Source organism: Pezoporus occidentalis, unplaced genomic scaffold (assembly GCF_034315485.1).
Source record: "Pezoporus occidentalis ecotype Australia unplaced genomic scaffold, CSIRO_AGI_Poc_V1 ctg77, whole genome shotgun sequence".
NCBI classification, from domain to species: Eukaryota; Metazoa; Chordata; class Aves; order Psittaciformes; family Psittacidae; genus Pezoporus; species Pezoporus occidentalis.
In genome coordinates, this window is record NW_026916126.1 from 549,639 (window position 1) to 568,954 (window position 19,316).

General features: G+C 40.9%; 1 protein-coding gene across 3 annotated transcripts in view; it reads right to left on the reverse strand.

Annotated features, from left to right (window-relative positions):
* Window positions 1–19,316, reverse strand: part of ERG (ETS transcription factor ERG) — a 145,820-nt gene that overhangs the window by 69,641 nt on the left and 56,863 nt on the right. The window lies entirely within an intron of this gene.

Sequence of the window (19,316 nt, forward strand, 5' to 3'; positions counted from 1 at the left end):
CTGGCATATTGGATATCTACACCATATTAGTGAGGCTGTTTCAAGATTTTCATCAAGAATGGAACTTATTAAAGTGTCTCTCACACTCTTCTGGCTTTTATAGCATGCTCTGGAAGACTGCATGGTCTTTTTTTCCCCTCCATGACCAGGAAGTCTATATAAAATGCTTTCAACTGTTTTATTTGACCTTTCACCTCTGGGCTTGTGCCTAATCTGCAAATTTGAATAAGAGGTATAGCTGTGCCTTTTTTTTTGCCCCTCTCCAAGTAACTAGCTGAATTCCTTAAGGGACCAGACATCTAAACCTGGGACTCTTTTGGTATTGTACCTCTTTGTTAGTGGCTGTGAACAAGAAACAGATGTGAAATATCTGTGTTTGAAACTTACTGACCCAGAAAGACCAGGGCTAATCCAGATCATTCTTAATAACTGAAATCTGCCACCCTTTGACCACCTTGAGATACATGCACACACTCAGAAATATCCCCTCCCAGATACAAATAAAAATCCTCACTACTTTTCTACATCCTTATGCTAATTATGAACTCAGATGTAGTTCAAGATTTGAACAAAAAAAGGATCGACCATTAATCATTTTCCCTAGTATCAATCAACCTCCTTCCATTTAGATAGCTGTCTTCCACTGAAGGTGAATTCTTCAGCAGTAGGGAAGAGAAGAAATATAAAAGAAATTATACAACTAAAACTTTGGTCTACTCAGTTCATCTTAATTCATATCAGGTATTTCACAGTATCTAATGTTAAAACTGAAAACATTGCCATGTCTGGAGTAGGCAACATTTGCCTACTCCAGATACCCTTGGCTGTGTGTGACAGGGCACAGTCAGAAGAGCAGTGGGGTGGGGGTTGATGGAGCAATGCACTACTTAGACTCCTCTAGGAACGCTCTTCTTTTGTCAGTTAGGAAGAAGAAATTCAGGTTACAGGAGATGTCATTTCTGTTGTTGTTTCCATACACTAAATGCACACTGCTTACATATATAGTAAGAGCAAACTACTTCCACAGGTAACTTGCTTTGCTTTGCCTTTTTTTCTGTCCAGGACAGAAGAATAAATTTAGCTGTCTCTTTTAAATACTGAAAACATGAAAAGAATAGTAAGTGAGAAATTATTTTGCAATAAGATTTAAAAAAATAAATCGAAATCGATTACTTGGAAAATGTGATAGTACATCTTGCAACAGTACTCCAAAGGCTAGGCTGTGTGGTTCAAAAAGGGTAAGATTTACACATTTCTGTAATTGCCTGATATTTCTGTCTCTCTCTGACCCAGCAATACCATATGCCTTGTGAGGAAAAAAAATAAATTAAAAAAAATCACTGTTAACTAACACTGGTCTTGAATCTCAGCTATACAGTTAAGCAAAAAAATATTTATCGCCTTTTTGAAGAGCAGAATGAATATGTTGAGAGGAAATAATTACCAAAAATGCCTGTAGAGCCTGTAGTTTTCTTGTGGCTTTCTGAAGAGCAGAGAGGGTAAGTCTCAAATCACAGCATGATGATGTGCTACAAATAGCTCACTTATTTCTCAGGCAGTGAAACCACTCATTCCTCTCTTCTGCTAAATCCCATGTCTGGGAGCTTTATCTGCAGTGCTGGTCATGCAGGATTGTCCGAGTAGGAGAAAGTACCTTTATTTGGAAACCAGGTGATCCCAGGAACTGCCTATTGGCAACTCTCTACCTTTGGCATTATTCAAGCAGTTTATAAACTAAATTTTTACTACTGGAATGAAACACCCCTAAGAACTCTTCTAAAAAGTAACAGTGTACCTTGGATCTCTAAAGCTTGATGACAAATAACAAGTATTTCCAACACCCAAGAAATGCCAAGTTGATAAAGTCCTACCTTATCCAATTTCCATTTGACCACATTTCTAAAGCTCAGTACATTTAGAGAAATGCATTTCCAACAACATACCAGAAAATTAGATTATTATCTTAAAAGTACTACAGTGAAATCACAGGACTTGGCAATGATAAACCAAATATTTTCTCTCGGGGACTATACACACTGGAACGAAAGAAAGCAAAGGAGTTCTCAACTACTTTAATGGATAAAAACTGCAGGCATAAAATGCTTACCACATTGGAAAAAAGCTTTTAATATAATTAATTGCCATTATAATTATAACTCAGATTTTTTACAAACCTGGAATTTGTCATCATCATCACCACAATCTTTTTACCAGTATCTAAAAGCACTTTGTAGGTTTCACAGTGTTTTAAGAAAAATAAAGACTGTCCTGCTTCTACCAATACGGATGGCAAAACTCATTTTGCTTCAATGGGACTAAGGTTTCAACCCGTTGAGAATTAAACAAAATTACACATTATCAAAGTTTCCTGCAAACTGGAAATTCTGATTTTCAAAGGGGCCTAAGTAGGTCATATTACAAGACACAAAAATTACTGTCCAATAACAAAAAATCAGCAGAAGTGGAAACAGGGAAGGAACCAATAATTGGTAGGATTTAATGCATGATTTAAGGTCCAGGAAAGAATCTCTAAAACCTTTCCCTACTATGAAGGGCTTGCCAGACATGTGTGAAAAACTTGCTAAGACATGTGTGTTGAATTACCTTGGTGGCATGTGACTTATCCAACAACCATTCACAATTATCTGGGATCCAGTAAAACAGAAATTAAGTGTTGTACGCAGCAGCAGTCTGGTAGCATGGGGCACTTATTTTAAGATGAGCTGTATTTTGGGCTTGGCCCTAGAAGATGCCAGACTTTTCCAGTTCATGGCACTCAACTGCATGAGGTGTCTACTTCATCTCTATCTTCTCAAAAGACTGTGTCAACTGAAAGATAAATATTTAAACTATCCCTTTTTCTATTGGGCTGGATCTGACTTTGAGTGACTTGATCTTGCTCTAGAATTAGCCTGGTATTTCCCACAACGTACTGTGACTAGTCAACAGAAGCTCCTTGTTAAAACATTTCTATGTAAGTGTTACTGCATTTCTCAGAAAGGAGCTGTGGCATTAAGGCAGTTTGGTTTCCTTTCCATCTTAGAATCATAGAATAGTTAGGGTTGGAAAGGGCCTTAAGAACATCTATTTCCACCCCCCCTGCCATGGGCAGGGACACCTCATGCTAAACCATGTCACCCAAGACTCCCTCCAGCCTAGCCTTGAACACTGCCGGGTACAGAGCATTCACAACTTCCTTGGGCAACCCATTCCAGTGCCTCACCACCCTTACAGTAAAGAACTTCCTTGTATCTAACCTGAACTTCCCCGATTTAAGTTTGAACCTGCTACCCCTTTTCCTGTTTCTACAGTGCCTAGTGAAGAGTGCTCTCCAGCACTCTGTAGGCCCCCTTCGGATACTGGAAGACTTCATGAGGTCTCCATGCAGCCTCCTCTTCTCCAGGCTGAACAGCCCCAACTTCCTCAGCCTGTCTTCATACAGGAGGTGCTCCAGTCCCCTGATCATCCTTGTGGCCCTCCTCTGGAATTGTTCCAACAGTTCCATGTCCTTTTTATGTTGAGGACACCAGAACTGCACACAATACTCCAGGTGAGGTCTCACAAGAGCAGAGTAGAGGGGCAGGATCACCTCCTTGGACTCGCTGGTCACTCTATTTTTGATGCAGCCCAGGATACAGTTGGCTTCTTGGGCTATGAGTGCACTCTGAAACCAGCTTATGTTCATTTTCTCATCAACCAACACCACCAAGTTCTTCTCCACAGGGCTGCTCTGAATCTCTTCGCTGCCCAACCTGTAGCTGTGCTTGAAATTGCTCTGACCCAGGAGTAGGACCTTGCACTTCTCATGGTTAAACTTCATGAGGTTGGCATCAGCCCACCTCACAAGCATGTCAAGGTCCCTCTGGATGGCATTCCTTCCCTCCAGTGTATCAACTGAACCACACAGCTTGGTGTCATCGGCAAACCTCCTGAGGGCGCACTCAATCCCACTGTCCATGTCAGCGACAAAGATGTTGAACAAGACCGGTCCCAACACTGATCCCTGAGGGACACCACTCGTTACTGGTCTCCAGCTGGACACTGAGCCATTGACCACAACTCTTTGTGTGCAGCCATCCAGCCAGTTCTTTATCCACCGAGTGATCCATCCATCAAATTGATGTCTCTCCAATTTAGAGACAAGGATGTCATGTGGGACAGTGACGAATGCTTTGCACAAGTCCAGGTAGATGACATCAACTGCTCTACCCCTGTCCATCAGTTCTGTAGCCCCATCATAGAAGGCCACCAAATTGGTCAGGCAGGATTTCCCCTTAGTGAAGCCATGCTGGCTGTCACCAACTACCTCGTTGCTTTTCATGTGCCTTAGCATGCCATCCAGGAGAATCTGCTCCAAGATTTTGCCAGGCACAGAGGTGAGACTGACTGGTCTGTAATTCCCTGGGTCATCCATTTTCCCCTTCTTGAAAATGGGGGTTATAGTTTCCTTTTTCCAGTCGTCAGGAACTTCATCTGACTGCCATGATTTTTGATGCATGTGACAGTGGCTTAGCAACTTCATTTGCCAGCTCCTTCAGGACTCATGGATGGATTTCATCCGGTTCCACAGACTAGTGCACATGCTGGTTCTTAAGATGGTCTCAAACCAGATCCTCTCCTACAGTGGGCACAAGGTCTTCATTCTCACAGTCCCTGCATCTGCCTTCCAAGACTTGGGAGGTGTGGTCAGAGCATTTGCAGGTGAAGACTTAGGCAAAGAAGTCATTGAGAGCCTCAGTCTTCCTCAAATCCAGGGTTGTTGTCACTTAGCAACTAGAACTGTTGGATTTCTTTTAATGATCTCATTTGGGGTTTAAACCATAGATGTGAACTTCAGTCCCCCAAAGACTTATATGTGAGCTGATCTTTACACAGTTGAACCCTGCATTCTCACTGCCTTCAATGAAGACTATATAAAATATAAGAAACAAATTTATGAATGTGGTTTTGCAGGCTTGAGACTTTTTTTCATTTTTACTTTTTCTGAGAAGTTTAATTCTATCTGTAACTATGCCTTTATTCATGCCTTCACATACTGTAGGTACAAATGCTTGAAGCCACTGTACATGTACAATGCACGTCAGTCAACTGCAAGACTTACCAGTGTAGTCAAATATCCAGTTTTAGGAGACCTATGCAGCAGGTGAAAAAAATGCAGGCAATTTTCAGAAAACCTGGACTTTCCTGTCTGATGTGGAAAAGAGTCTTCAACAGACTACTTATAGACACAATATTGATAATGGTCTTACCAAGAATACAGAAAAATGTTACTTGAAGAACAGTCTTGTATAGATGGATTGACCTTCCCACTGACAGTGGGAGCAGCTGACACTCCTATTAGTGCCAATACTCCATAAGGAGTTACTTAGCACATCAACCTACTTCACCACTTAACCAGACGTATTTAAGACAGCCAGGTGGTTTAACACCCTAGCACTCAAGCACAGGGCTTGTTCCCCTGCAAGGCCAAGCTGCAGTTCCAGTCTTGAAAAGATCTCTTACCATATGCTTAATTTCCATCACAGTTCGGTGAAACTGTATTTATTTAAGGGCAATGCAGTTATTTGCCAAAAAATGTGGTTGGGGGACAGCTGAAGCCATTTGCTACTTAAGGACAAGCTTGCTGAGTAGTTTTGGCCTGCACAAAACAAAAAGTAGCAGGCTTTGAAAACATTGGACATTCAACTGAACAGGTATTTCAAGTAGTTTCAATGCTTTGTTTCCAGGGCACTTTCCTGTCATGAAAGCAAAGGAAGGAAAAAGCACAGTTCTTGACATTTTCAAGGAGGGAAAGCCCTCCCTCTTTTCTCCACGGGAGCTCAGCACATGCCCAGACACAGGACTCAGATCACCTCCATCCCTCACCAGTGGGATTTGCTACTTGCCAAGGCAGCTACTTCATCACTCAGTCACTCATTCCCCAGCTCAGCCTCTTGCCTGCTCTTTAATTGTCCTGTGCAAAGTGGGACAGTAATAATTACAAGCAACTGAATTGCGATATAACCCTTGGTCTGATGCTTTCTTGGATCAGGACCTTCAATCATAAACCCCTCCCAGGTCCTGCACAATGGCAGTCCCATATCTGTGGGTTGGGGAAGCTTTGTTTGCTATTGGAGTACAACTAACGCATAAGAATAATGTTAGAAAAGAATGCATTTCTCTCGAAGTTATGTTTGTGTAGGCTTTGTTCAAGCCAAGCATATGCAGAATGAAAGCTGTGTATCTGCCAATATCACAAGTATGATCCAAGTAAGTCCATCAAGATACTGCCAGCCACGCAGCTCTCTCCATGAAGAAAGAATTTGGAATGTATTATTTAACACAGAACTATATAATTGCAGTAACAAAAATTATAGTAAATGGTTCTAATCAACTGCCAAGAAGTGGGATATTTTTCTGGTTTGAGCTTCTAATAGAAATGCAAATGTTACAGCAAGACTTATGTTACTAAGATGTCATTCTAGAAATAGTCCTTTGAAACAAAATTAATAACAAATTAAATGATACGTTAGTTCAAGTAAGGTTGGAAAACAAGCAGATTGCTTTTGCAAGCTTCCTATACTAAACAACAGAACTTTGTGCAGTATGAATAGCCAGGCTCATACATGGTAAATTATGTTATTAATTTTAAAGACTGCACAAAAGAAGTCAAAACAGTTGACTTTTCAATTACATTGGCGATTTTTGTGTGTTCACCTCTAACAAAATACTTTTAGTTCATTCAGCTCTGAACAAAATACTCAGCTGCTATGGCTGAGGTTTCATTCAAGGGGTTTTATTTTAATTGTGGTTTTGTTGATTTTTTGGGGTTTTTTACAGTTGTCTTTTGTTTGTGGGGTGTTTTGTTTGTTTTGTTTTGTTTTTATTTTTTTTATTTATTTTAAGTTATGCTGCCATTTTCAAGCTGGAACACCTAGAGGTTAAAATAAATCTCATGCATTAAAGTATATTATTTTGGGCTTCAACCTCATTCATTGCATGGTGATTCACTGGGCAAGACATGGAAACAACCCTCTTCTCCAAATATTTAGATGTACTAAGGAAATGCAAAGGATACAGTAGGGTGATAAACATGCTTATGACCTAGATAAATTAAGTGAAGTAAAGCAGATAGTTAGGGAGTAGGACTTTACTGTGTTAATATTTTTTGAGGAGAACTGAAAACATCTCATAATGGGGATATTCTTCCCACATTTTGGGGAGAAGTGAATAATATATCCTTTATAAAATACAATTCTGAGCCATCTGAAATATTTGCACATTTGTATTTAATTACATTAATTGCTTTGGATTATTAATTACAAAAGGGAGAAAATTAGGAAAAGTCAAAATATTGCACATTTCTAAACCAAAATGATTTTATATAGTCAGAAAGCTGCATCCCATTTACAATAATGTGCCACAAGCATAAATAACAGTGCATATCTCCCATATTACATTTATATGGTGCTGTGCTGTGTACTGACACTGTATTTCTTCCCTTTTTGTTCAGTGTGTTGCTTGCCCAAGGAAGAAGAATCATGGAAATGTATGTGTCCCTTGCCCTTCTTGTCCTCTTTCTGTTTTACACTATTTGTGGTTTACTGTCTTCTGCCTATCTTGAGTCTTGGAGTTTTGGGCTTTCAAAAAGCTAGCACATAAGCCCAGCATTCACAAAGGGGGTTACCCGCATGGAGTCACACCAGCTTCTTACATGTGAGCAACTGGGGAGATCTCTTACCTGTACAATCAAAAGACTATGAAAAAAGACACAAATGCTCTTGCAGCACAAGCAGCTGACCAACAATATCAAAGCAGCAGACTGAAAGTGAAGGAAACTTGTGGTTTCTTTATGACTCTGAGATGAATTCTTTCATCAGATTAACCGCTTCTGAAAACATCCGGCATGTCTAACATACTCGAGGGGCAGCCAGGATCTATTCCAAGGCAATGTATGCAGGGTCTGACTCAGGGGAACATCCTTATTCAGGAAGGACGTTTAATTTTAGGTTTCACTCTAAGCACATGCTTAAATCCCATTAAAATGGGTAAAATTTAAACTTATCCTCAAAGTTAAACATGCACTTAGGCAATTTCCTGAATTCAAGGTCAGTAGGTAAATACTGGTAGAAATATAGGTTGCTACTGGTAAATGAAGAAACTAGTGGAAGAAAAAAACCAACAGCTCAGATGGGGAACTAATAAAATGTCAGTTATTAATAAGAAAGTTTCTAAAAAACAAGAAAGAAAACCCAAGTGAGCAGGACTGAAAGGAAAGTGGTCTCCTACCCAAAGTCACAAATATCATGTGATATTCACATGCCATTAAAAGAACAGCAGAACAGAGATGTACTGTGTTGCCACAAGCTGATTCGTAGGAGATATTTGATCACACCCATCAATCAGCTGGTGCTTATTGCCCTTCTCACTTTTGAGCAGAGATAAAAGGGCTGTCATGGTGCAGGCTCAGTTCCAAGCTGTGCTGAGAATGCCATCTCTGAAATCAGGGTGTATCCTGAGGCCTTAGCACCTCTCTAGGTCTGACCCTGAGAGAGTTATAGCTGGAAGCCTTGATAAATGAAAAGTACATCTCTTCTTTATAAAAGTTAGGCTTATATATGCAAACATTTTGCTGGAAAATGCTCAAATCTGAGACAGGCTTGGACACGCTCCAGTGCTTACAGAACAACAAATCGGGTATCAAATGGATGTAAGTCAGAATTAAAATAGGTTTGCCAAACTCCGACCATACCATATTTGGTGACCAACATTAGAGTTAGAAACTCAGAGAAGCATTCAGGTAAGTGGACAAATTCACCAAAAAATGTCTGGGTATGAAAAGAGTCAAATTATTTTGGTATCATTAAAAAATTAGTTATTTTGGGAAACTGTTGTTTATCTGGTTGGGCTAAAGAAGCAATGCTGATCATGCTAAAATATAGCACTATGTCTTGAGAAGAAAGGTTCCCATTTGAAACATTCTTAGATAAGCACGACTTCATGCAACTGATCAGGGCCCTGTGCTGCCCATGTGTGAGAGCAGCTGAAAGAACCAGTCCTGAGCATCGCTGTCAAGTTCTAGATTCAGGCTTTCCAGCCTTCTAAGATGGAGTGGGCATTTATGTTCTTCTGGAGACCAACCATAACTCTGTTTTCAATCCCATGGGTTGCAAAACCTGGTTTAATTGCAGATGGACAAGCAAATATGGCCAGTAACTTGTCAACAAGGAAACATCTCATAGGCAAATGAAGTAACTGAAAACAAAATAAAGCAGTGTGAATGTGCACTGTTATTAAGCAGTGTGAAACTATACACTTGAGGCAGCAGCATGAGCTTAGCCCAGCAGTGCTATGCATATGTTGCCTGCATGTCTGGGGTCACATGTGGCTCTCAGGAGGGGTGCTCAACAAGCAAGACTTCCACCCAGACCTCCCTAAGCAGACAACTGATGCAACCTGGAAACCAAGACAGAACCATTAACCTCTCTGGCTACAATTATTTCCCTGCAGTACACTGAAGGAGGGTGCTGCCCCTTGGGTCTGCCCCAGTGCTGCACTCCTATCAGCTACAGAAGATGATTTCATGGGGATTTCAGAAAAGGTACCACAGGCTAAAGGTGGGAGAAGGGAAGTACTTCATGTTTCAAGGCAGCAGAGCTATTATAATGGAAATATTAGCTAATATATCCATTAGCAATTTTCTTACCCTCTGTGGATAGAGGAGGAGATGTTGTCTTGTAAGAGAAAGCAAGTTGCTGTCACCTTATACCCTGAAGAATTTTGTCTCCTGTGAGGAGCATAGAATTGCTCAGCAACATTTTAGAATTGCAGCACAATCTAACATGTAATGCAAAAGGGATGGGAGAAATGTTATTAGAATATTGTTTTCTTAACTGATTTATATCAGAATTGCTTTAATTCTTATGGCTCCAAAATTGTGGAAAGCATGTTGGGAAAAACAGTAGATTGTTTTTCTAAAGTATATAGCAAAAGCTTGTTTTCTGTTCTAAAATAATCTTTGCATTGTAAGTATAGAGACAGACTGTCAGATCCTGGTCAGTTCATTCATAATGTATCAGGCACAGTCCAAAAAAAACCCTGTCCCTAAAGGGTTCACTGAAGATTTCTTTTGCTGCAGAATACAACTTGGTATCTTGCTGAGAATCAGTGTCCACCCCAGACAGCATGAGAAGAAATTCTGAGAACACTTCAAGCTGTGTCAGGGCTGTCTGTAGGTTGCCCCACACCCAAGCAAAAATGAGGACACCCAGGTGAGCAGGAAAGCAATCTTATTCCTCCATCAGCTCTGCACAGTAGCTGTTATTGTCTGTGACTTTTGGTGAAATTTATGATGGCTTTGTAGGAAGCCTAATCTAATAACAGGCAGCCTACTACTACACAAGTTGCTTGTCTCTTTGTGGGACTCAATTTTCATTAACATCAACCAGTGGAGAGGATGTTACATGCTGTTCTCAGGTTCAGTGGGTTCCCAGAGCTCTCCTTCATGGGATAATAAAGTGCAAAGGTATTTTCCAGGGTAAGATGATACCATTTTTTTATCAAGTGAAATCAATACAGAATATTTTTTTACGAAGTGATCACACTCATTCCTCTCCACTTCAGAGGGAAAATGTCACCAAATTGCTAAGTGGGAAGAGATGCAATTAGCTGAGGGAAACAGATTTTGACGAAGCACAACACAGTATGACCACAATAACGACCAAGTTTTCAAGAGTAAACAGCAGTCTTTGCCAGTAGTCTTACCTGGCAAAGAATGGAAATTGGTGGTTAGCAAGCCATTTGGGGAAGTAATTGTGAAAATGACTAAAATTTATTAAAAGGATTTGCTAATGGAAAGTATATTACTGTTCTGTCACAAGGATATGAATATTTGTGAAAAAGTTAGGGTAAAGTTAATGGAGGACAGCTTAGAGTAAATATTTTGAAGAAAACCCTGTTTGGAGGAGGTAGCTTTTTGTATTACAATCTTCATTTCATTCAACCTCCAGGAAAGGTCATTGATTTAATCAAAAGCTTTTTTCCTTTGGTTAGACTTCCAAATGTACATACCATCAAGATCTGGTGCACAGAAATCATTTGAAGCAAATCTTCTAAAAAAGGTTTTGAAGATGCTTGCCAGTAGAACATTGTGCCTCACAGCTATAATATCAGAAAAAGCCATTCAATTTAAATTAATATATTTGGCCAGACAGCTATATTAAAATTCTTGTTGTTTTTTCTGTTATAATGGTAGCCTGTGGTATGACTAGCCCTCTTCAAAAATCTGTATAGTTATTGCCTTTCTCTTGCCTAGGGTGCATCATATGTTTTTGATTTTGATGAGCTGCATTGCGCTACCTCATTAAAACAAACACTTATGCAAAACAAAAGGCCGTGTATCGCAGCACAGGGCATGTAAGCCAGCTTTGAAGGCTGCAGTGTTTCAAAAGCATGTTTCAAAGGAGAACTTCTGTCGACCCAGCTACACTTGTGTTTAACATTTGTGGATGATGTCAGACACATTCAATACTTTCTTAGCCCCTGCAAACAAGGAGGTTTCAAAAGCAATGTTGGCTGCAGTTGTAAAGCATGCACGTGCAGTGCTCACTTGCTGGTGGAAAGCATAGGCAGGACTTTCTCCTCGTGTCTGTCTTCTCTGAAGCTCAGTGCGCAGTGCTGGCACTGCTGGACAGCTCCACTTCTCTGGGGACATGGGCCTGAGAGCAATTCTTCCCTCCTCCCAAAAGCCTCCACCTTTTGCAGATATCTCCTCTTTCAGTATGACAATATTCTAGAGCGTCTTGTGGGAATCGGGAGGACTGTAATCCATATGAATATCTTTTTCTTTTTAATTTTCAGCAACTGCTTTCAGCTGAGATTATTTTTGCCTGTAGAAATGGCTGGTTCCCTCCCACTGAAGAGTAAAGAGAGCTTAAATGCAGACATACAAATGGCTGAAGTTAGGTGAGATGAAGCCCATCAAAAAAGCTGAAATACGTAACTTTGCTGTGTATACTTTTTTTGGTGGCTTTTTAAAAATACTCGAGTGCCAACGTTGATGCTTTTCATCCAAACCTCTTAATCTGTTTACAAGGCAAATTACATCAGTGCTACTACTAGCTTAAAGTTTACATCAGTTAGATTTTGAAAGGCCATCAAGATGTCATAGAACCTCAGTGATTATTGTGGTTTTGTATAATGTGTTCCTCATGCTAATGCTTTCTTCATTATGTGTCAAAATACTTAGATTAATGCAAGCATTGATGCAAATATTTGCATACTTCTGAAAATGTTCACTGTTTGGCATTTCTGACACACCACAAGCTCATTTGTAATCACTCCTCTTTGAGATTCAATAACAACTGCTAGTATAATTCAACAGGATTTTCCATGAACTTAATGTAGCACCATTAGTTATTGAAGTTGTAAGTCAAAGCAGTAAAGGAATTACCCAGCTGTGTGCTACATCAACCTTCCAAAATACCTATTGCTAATCCATATATTCTACAGTTGTGAAGTTATAAAGTTACTGACATGAAATTATGACAAGACTGTGGTGCTTTCTAAGCTAAGGATACAAGTGTCTTTCCAATATGTATTCCTGGAGGTTCTGTGCTGAAGGATGAGTGCAGTGAAAGACAATTGAGCATTGCCAGATTTGTTCCTGGCCCTGCAGCTTAGGCAGTTTTGATTATCCATTCAGAAAATGTACTACAGGAAATGCATGGAGCAGACTGGTCATACAGTTCCAGTATAGGTTTTTAAATCAACACTGTAAATTCGGAGCTTGTGAGCGAGCCACAGCCCGAGTGCATTGATGCAATGTGTGAATTGCTTCAAAGGGCATATAAATGCATGGAAAACAATTCTATGCTCATGGACAGCTGCCAAAGAAAAAAAAAAAAAATAAAAGAGACAAAAAAAAACCCCACACCAAAAACCAAGCCCCAAACAGTATTTAGAATTTGAATAGTTTGTTAAGAAACTCGAACACTTTGCCTTATGGAAAGCCCTGCTTAACAGTTTATCTTGCCATCTCCCTCTGGATGGCTCTACTGTCCCCCATTTCTAATACCTCAATACAGCAATTTTTTAAAACAGACTAATTTTCTATAAAAGTCAGTATTTAATTTCCTTTTACAAAGCCAGCAACTTCAAAAAATACATACTATCATTAAGCATTAGAATCTGGCAAAATAAAACAGCAAAAAATCATACATTTCATAACCAATACAAGTATATACATATAGCTTTAAAAATGGGGAAAAGAAAAGGTGAGGGTTAAATCTTGTCTCCATTGAAGTCAGGGGAGTTTTGTCACTGTCTTCCTTAGAGCCTGCACTTCATCCTAGCTACTCATAACACTTTTCATATTTGATAGGGAACAATTTAAAGTGATAAATTGCAGCCAAAATGCGTGTGTGTGTGAGAGGGGAGAGATTTAAAAAAAGCCTCAGTGCTGAAAGTAAACTTCTGGCAGTCTTGAGATTTTTTTGGCCTACCAGGCTAAATCTACATTTAAGTAGGGGATACATTTCTGCTTATGCTAGCTATCTGAAAGCTCTAGGCTAGTCAGACTGGCTCCCTCTGAAGACAGTGGAGTCCCTCTGGAATAGTCTTCTAAGATGTTAAGTTCAGGCTGCCCAGATGTAAAAAAAATGACAAGTGCCACCAAGCCACATAAGAGACCTTCACTGAGAAAATGATTTCTACTTATGTGCATATACACTGTTAAAGATCTAGTTTCACATGATTCTGAAAAAACTTTACGCCATAAACCAGAAACTTTTTCCTCATTTCCTATTGGTAGAGACTTTACTGGGATATCCTGAACCTGTAGTCACATCCACAATGACTATCTCTGTGAGATCTGGCTGCAAAACTTTATCTTTGAGACTTAGTGCCCACTGATGTTGATCATTGCCACAAGGTTCAGTGAGAATGGTTAAATCATAGAATCACAGAACAGTTAGGGTTGGAAAGGACCTTAAGATCATCTAGTTCTAACCCCGTGCCATGGGCAGGGATGCCTCACACTAGACTATGTCACTCAAGCCTCTGTCCAACCTGGCCCTGAACATTGCCGGGGTAAACCTTGCATGAGAGGAGGAGCTCAACCTCATTGGGAAGGAAAGCATTTCTCCTGCCACCCTGCCTTCCTCCCCACCACATCCTAAGTTTTCCTATGACGCTGTGGTTTGAACAATACTCTGTGGAGGGTAACAGACACCACTTAAATGCCCTCATGTTAAAGAAGGACAAGCAATCCAGGCCTGATGGGAGAATACTTTTCCCACCCTGAAACAGCATGAGAGAGCAGGACCTGTTTAAGGTTAGGCAACTCCTCCCAGAAGAAACGTTTCTGCTTTAGACCAGCCTGGGTGCAGAGTCCTCTGCTCTGGAACAGGGCAGCACTCCCATCTCCCTCCCCCCAGTGCCACTGCTTCCCTGTTCTTCTGCAATGGGACTGTTACATGCCCAGCTCCACTTTTGCATGTTAGATCTTTGCACCCACGAGGGCGGCCTTTGGAGTTAAAAGTCTTTGGTCAGAGGCAACCTTGGGATGGTTTCCCTGGCCTGTGGCCACACAATATGCTCCAAGACATATTAGTGCTGAACTCCCCTGCAGGTGCATGGAGGTGATGCTTATGTGGATTGCACCTCATCAGCAACCCTGCTCATTATTACCTAGGGCAGGTGCAGGCTTGGCAGGCTCTCCAGGGTGCCTCTGTTCTGTTTTTTTGTCATTTTTGTGGTTGCATCTCAGAAGTATGAAGCCAGTGTGTAAGACAGAAGACTGCATGTATTACAATAGATTGCATGTGACTGTGTTTTCTTGTGAAATGTCTTAAATTAAGAATTGTGAAGTTATTTTGCATCTTTTTTTTATTTCCTTGATAGGCTTCCAAGGTATTTCTTCTACATTACTGCAATTTTATTCTGTTCAGACAGCAGAACTCCCCAAAGCAAGGAAGTATAACATTTTGTATTGCTCTCCTGTGTTCAATGTGTTCAGTGATATATAGCTTAAAATGGCGATATTCACATACTCTGTTTCTTCCAAATGATATGTAATTTTTTTCTTAAAAGAACACCAAATCCACGAAAAACAAACAAAAAAACCCCAACCCTAATGTAAAGCTATTTCTTATAGGGTTTTGTTTTCAAATGTAAATACAAATAGACACAGAAACATTTTAATGCTTCAGAGTAATGCAGGCAACACACTATTTCAAAATGGATTGCTGATTTGCTACCTGAATATGAAAATCATCAAAAATTACATAATGAAAGTTATGTAATTACAGATTCCTTCCTTTCTTCTAAGCAGCTCCCCTTACAAAAGAGAAGTTTCTCATGCTCCTGTCAGTGAAATATTTCAGGAAACTCCCTCACAACTTTTCTCTGGAAGAGGGAGGAATGTGATGTGCAATAAGTTATGCCTACATGTGCAAAGCCGATCTTTGTCTCCTGTATCCAAGTCAATTTTAAGCCCAAATTGTTTGCCTGTCACAGAGGAAATAATGGTTTCAAGTTATAGCCACATGCAGAGCAAGACAGATAGAAAAGATGCTACCCCCTCTCAAGCCTGTCAGATGTCTGGCGCTAGAAACACTTTTCCTGTGTCGGCCATGCCAAAACCAGTAATATTAACAGCGCTGCTATTACAGCCAGCTCTTCCAAAACTGCCTTCTCGTTAAAGTCTATCTCATTCAAAACAATAAAAATGTTCTTTATCTAAACCACATGAGATTATGTTAACAGGGGAGCTAGGCGTTATCTGAACCTCACCCAGCAGAAAGGCAGCCTGGTTTGCTCATCAAGATCACCAGCCATATCTAGTAAAGCATCTGAAATCACAAGCCCACTGCCCAGTTCCCTGGAAAAAATGCTGTCAGACACACGCTTTCTCCCACCACAACTCCACCCATAACGTCATGGCCCTCATTTTTATCGTATTTTTCAGAAAAGCCCAGCTGATGCCATGGGAAGTCCTGCACTACCGGATCCCAGGGTTCACATTAAACCTGTCTTGACAGCCTCTCGTTAAGGCATGTACTCTTAAGATCATGAGAATCCGCACATCTTAAAGACAAAACCCGTTATTTCGGAGCTACTGTTTCATTTCTTCAGTGTGATATTTCCCTTTGACAAAGCCAAAGCCTGCTGCACTTGCAAGGGCTATGTATGCTAGGACAGATCCTATGGCTCTGAGTCAAGTAAGCACCCCACAGATTTTAAGAGGGGCTTTTGACCTCTCATAGAGGAAATTTCTAAGTTTATTTGACTGAAGCGATGGCAGAAAGCTACCATATATAGAAAGCTATACCAGAAAGCTTTAGGCATCTGAGATGGACTTGTATTGTTTACCTCAGGAATTTTACCGGGTGTTTGCTTGGTTTTAACTTACATATTCACCTTGTGGCTCTTTGCCTGTGTTATTTCATCAATTTACCCTCATTACAGATGAGTGAAGTGGGAAAATACTGCTGCCTCCTTTGTTGCTGATGCGATGCTATCTTCCCACTGCAGAGCAGGAGACTGAAGCAGAGGGAGACTTCATGCTACCCTTTGGTTTGAGCAAGCAACTAGCAGAACTGCTGCACCTATCAGAAGACCAACAAACACAGGCCACCTAGGTGGTTACCTCCACCCGATGCTGGCTATAAAGGTAAACCAAGGATAAGGCTGTTTTTACTTGCCACCACCCTGAAGAGAGAAGGGTGCAGGGCCTGCACCATAGTTTATTGCTCTGCAAAAGTATTAGGGAGATCAGCGAGCAGCAGGAGCATGGAAAGGTAGTGTGGTGTCCCCTCTGGATGACGCTGGACACTTCCTCTGACAGCTGCTGCTTCAAGATTTAGAAACTGGCAAATCACACAAAAGTGGCTTTTGTATAATCAAGGCTTCAGAGAGTGAAAAGTGCACAGACAGGGCCAGGTTTGCCACGGGTAGAAATCGTGGCAACTCTGCAAACACCAGTGAAGCCAAAACATTAATTTTTGTACTGAGGACCTGGTCTCCCATGACCGACGTCATAAAAAATACTGACGTTTTGCAAAACAGTCCCCAGTTTTTCACAAGTGCTGCAGTGGTAACTCCAGTTACCACTGAATGGTTGCTGTGTTTTACCCCAGCATTGGCTCCACCTCAGTGATGAGTAAAGTGACTCCTACAAAAATCATTTGAAAAGCACACAGGACTCCTTCATGCTAGAAGCTGCAGGTTGGACTAGATGACCTCCTGTGGTCCCTTCCAGCCTCAAAGCATTCTGCGGTTCTCAAGCATTCTGTGATTTACCATATGGTGCAGATAGCCAGGAATGCTGTGCTTCCTTGTCAGTGAAAGTGAAAATCTGCCAGAGGCACAGGGATGCTAGCTAGGAATGATAGCATCAACTAGGGTAATAGGGTCGTGTCATGGTGGCAACTCAGCCATGCAGCCGCTCACTCAGTTCCCCCCTCCTTCCCCCCCCCTGCTTCCGGAGGGATGGAGAGGAGAATGGAAAGAATGTAACTCCCATGGGTTGAGATAAGAACAGTCCAGTAACTAAGGTATAACACAAATCACTACTGCTACCACCAATAATAATAATGAAAAGGGAAATAACAAGGGAAGAGAATACAACCGCTCACCACCTGCCAACCGATATCCAGCCTGACCCGTGCAGTGATCTAAACCTTTCAGGTAACTGCCTCCAGTTTATATAGTGGGCATGACATGCTGTGGTATGGAATACCTCTTTGGCTAGTTTGGGTCAGGTGTCCTGTCTCTGCTTCCTCCCAGCTTCCCCTCCTCCCTGGCAGAGCATGAGACTCAGAAAGTCCTTGGTCAGAGTAAACATTACTGAGCAGCAACTAAAAACATCGGTGTTATCAGAGTTGTTCCCAGGCTGAAAGTCAAAGACACAGCACTGCACTAGCTACTAAGAAAGAGAAAATTGACTGCTACTGCTGAACCCAGGACAGGTCATCAGTCTAAACCTGTTTTAAAAGAACCTCTTACTGAGGCAGGGAAAAATAAAGATTAGCATGTGTTTAATTTTTAGGCAGAGCCAAGCAGACACAAAGCAATCAGGCAAAATATTTCACCATACTCCTAAAGAGATAGGATTAAATATACTCTATTAATTGTGTGCAATCCTGTGAAACAGAAACTAACATACAAAAGTGAATTATGAAACTTCCAAAAAAGTCACAATCTTATGAGGCCATGAACCGCTTTTGCCCCCCCACCCCCAAAAGAAACCCTAAAAAAATCCAAATTGCTAATCCCTGTGCCTCTGACGCCTTTAACTGGGTACTAGAACTACCCAAGATAGCAGTTTGAAACGTATTTGGTAGAACTCTTTTTTCATCTGATCCATTATTATGAAGTTGGTGCATGATTTTTATTTTAAATTTGAGAAGACTTTTCAAGCCTGTGAATGCACCATTTCACTGCAGAATCAAAAAGCAGCAATGTATGCAAATCCTTTAGCAAGATTATCTTTACCTTACATTACCTACCCAAAAGTTTGACATCTAGACTAAATATTTGCCAAGGCTCCTTTGAAATCTATTTTAAATGGGATTAAATACCCTCAGGATATGCTTCTATTTTCATTAGCTCTGAAGAAAGGTCTAGCTTTCAGACAAGTAAAGTTAGGTAAGATGAATTTTTACTCTAGTGACATAAAGTAATGAAGACATGGTATGTACATCAGAGGAGGATTTCATAGACTATACATACAGGACATCAGGAAGATAGAAATAATGGAAGATGGTAAGGCAGAAACACTTCCTGCAGAATGCATGGTACTGGGCAAACAGTGCCAGCCACACCAGCTCCTTGATCTAAGGCAACTCAAAGAGCACTGGGATCTTACTGACATAAGCAAGAACTGGACTGGGCATGCTTTGAACCAACTAATGGAAACTCTGAAAGAGGTATGTGGCAACTGCTTTATGTAGTTCCCTGAGTCAAGATATGTCTGGGAGCATGGAAAAGCTAAGGAAACTGTAAATAGAAACCGGGTCATCTACGTTTCCATCTTAAATCCAGTTCAGCTCAGGAACAACCAGAAGTCGTCACTACGAGACAGGTGGTTATTTAGTGGTGGTTTTAATCCAGGTCCCAAAACATAAAACATTGACCACACCTCAGATTACACCCATGCATGGCTATTAACCTTGGCAGTCTCCTCTGGAAAGGAGAAGGCTTCCTGAGGGACAGAGACCAAATTATTCTCTCATCTTGCAAGTGAACATTCGAGGCCATGCCTGAAGGGCATGATGGGGAGGATGCTCACCCAGCTTCCTCCTGCTCTGTACTGTTCTCCTGGGCAAAAGGGGCCA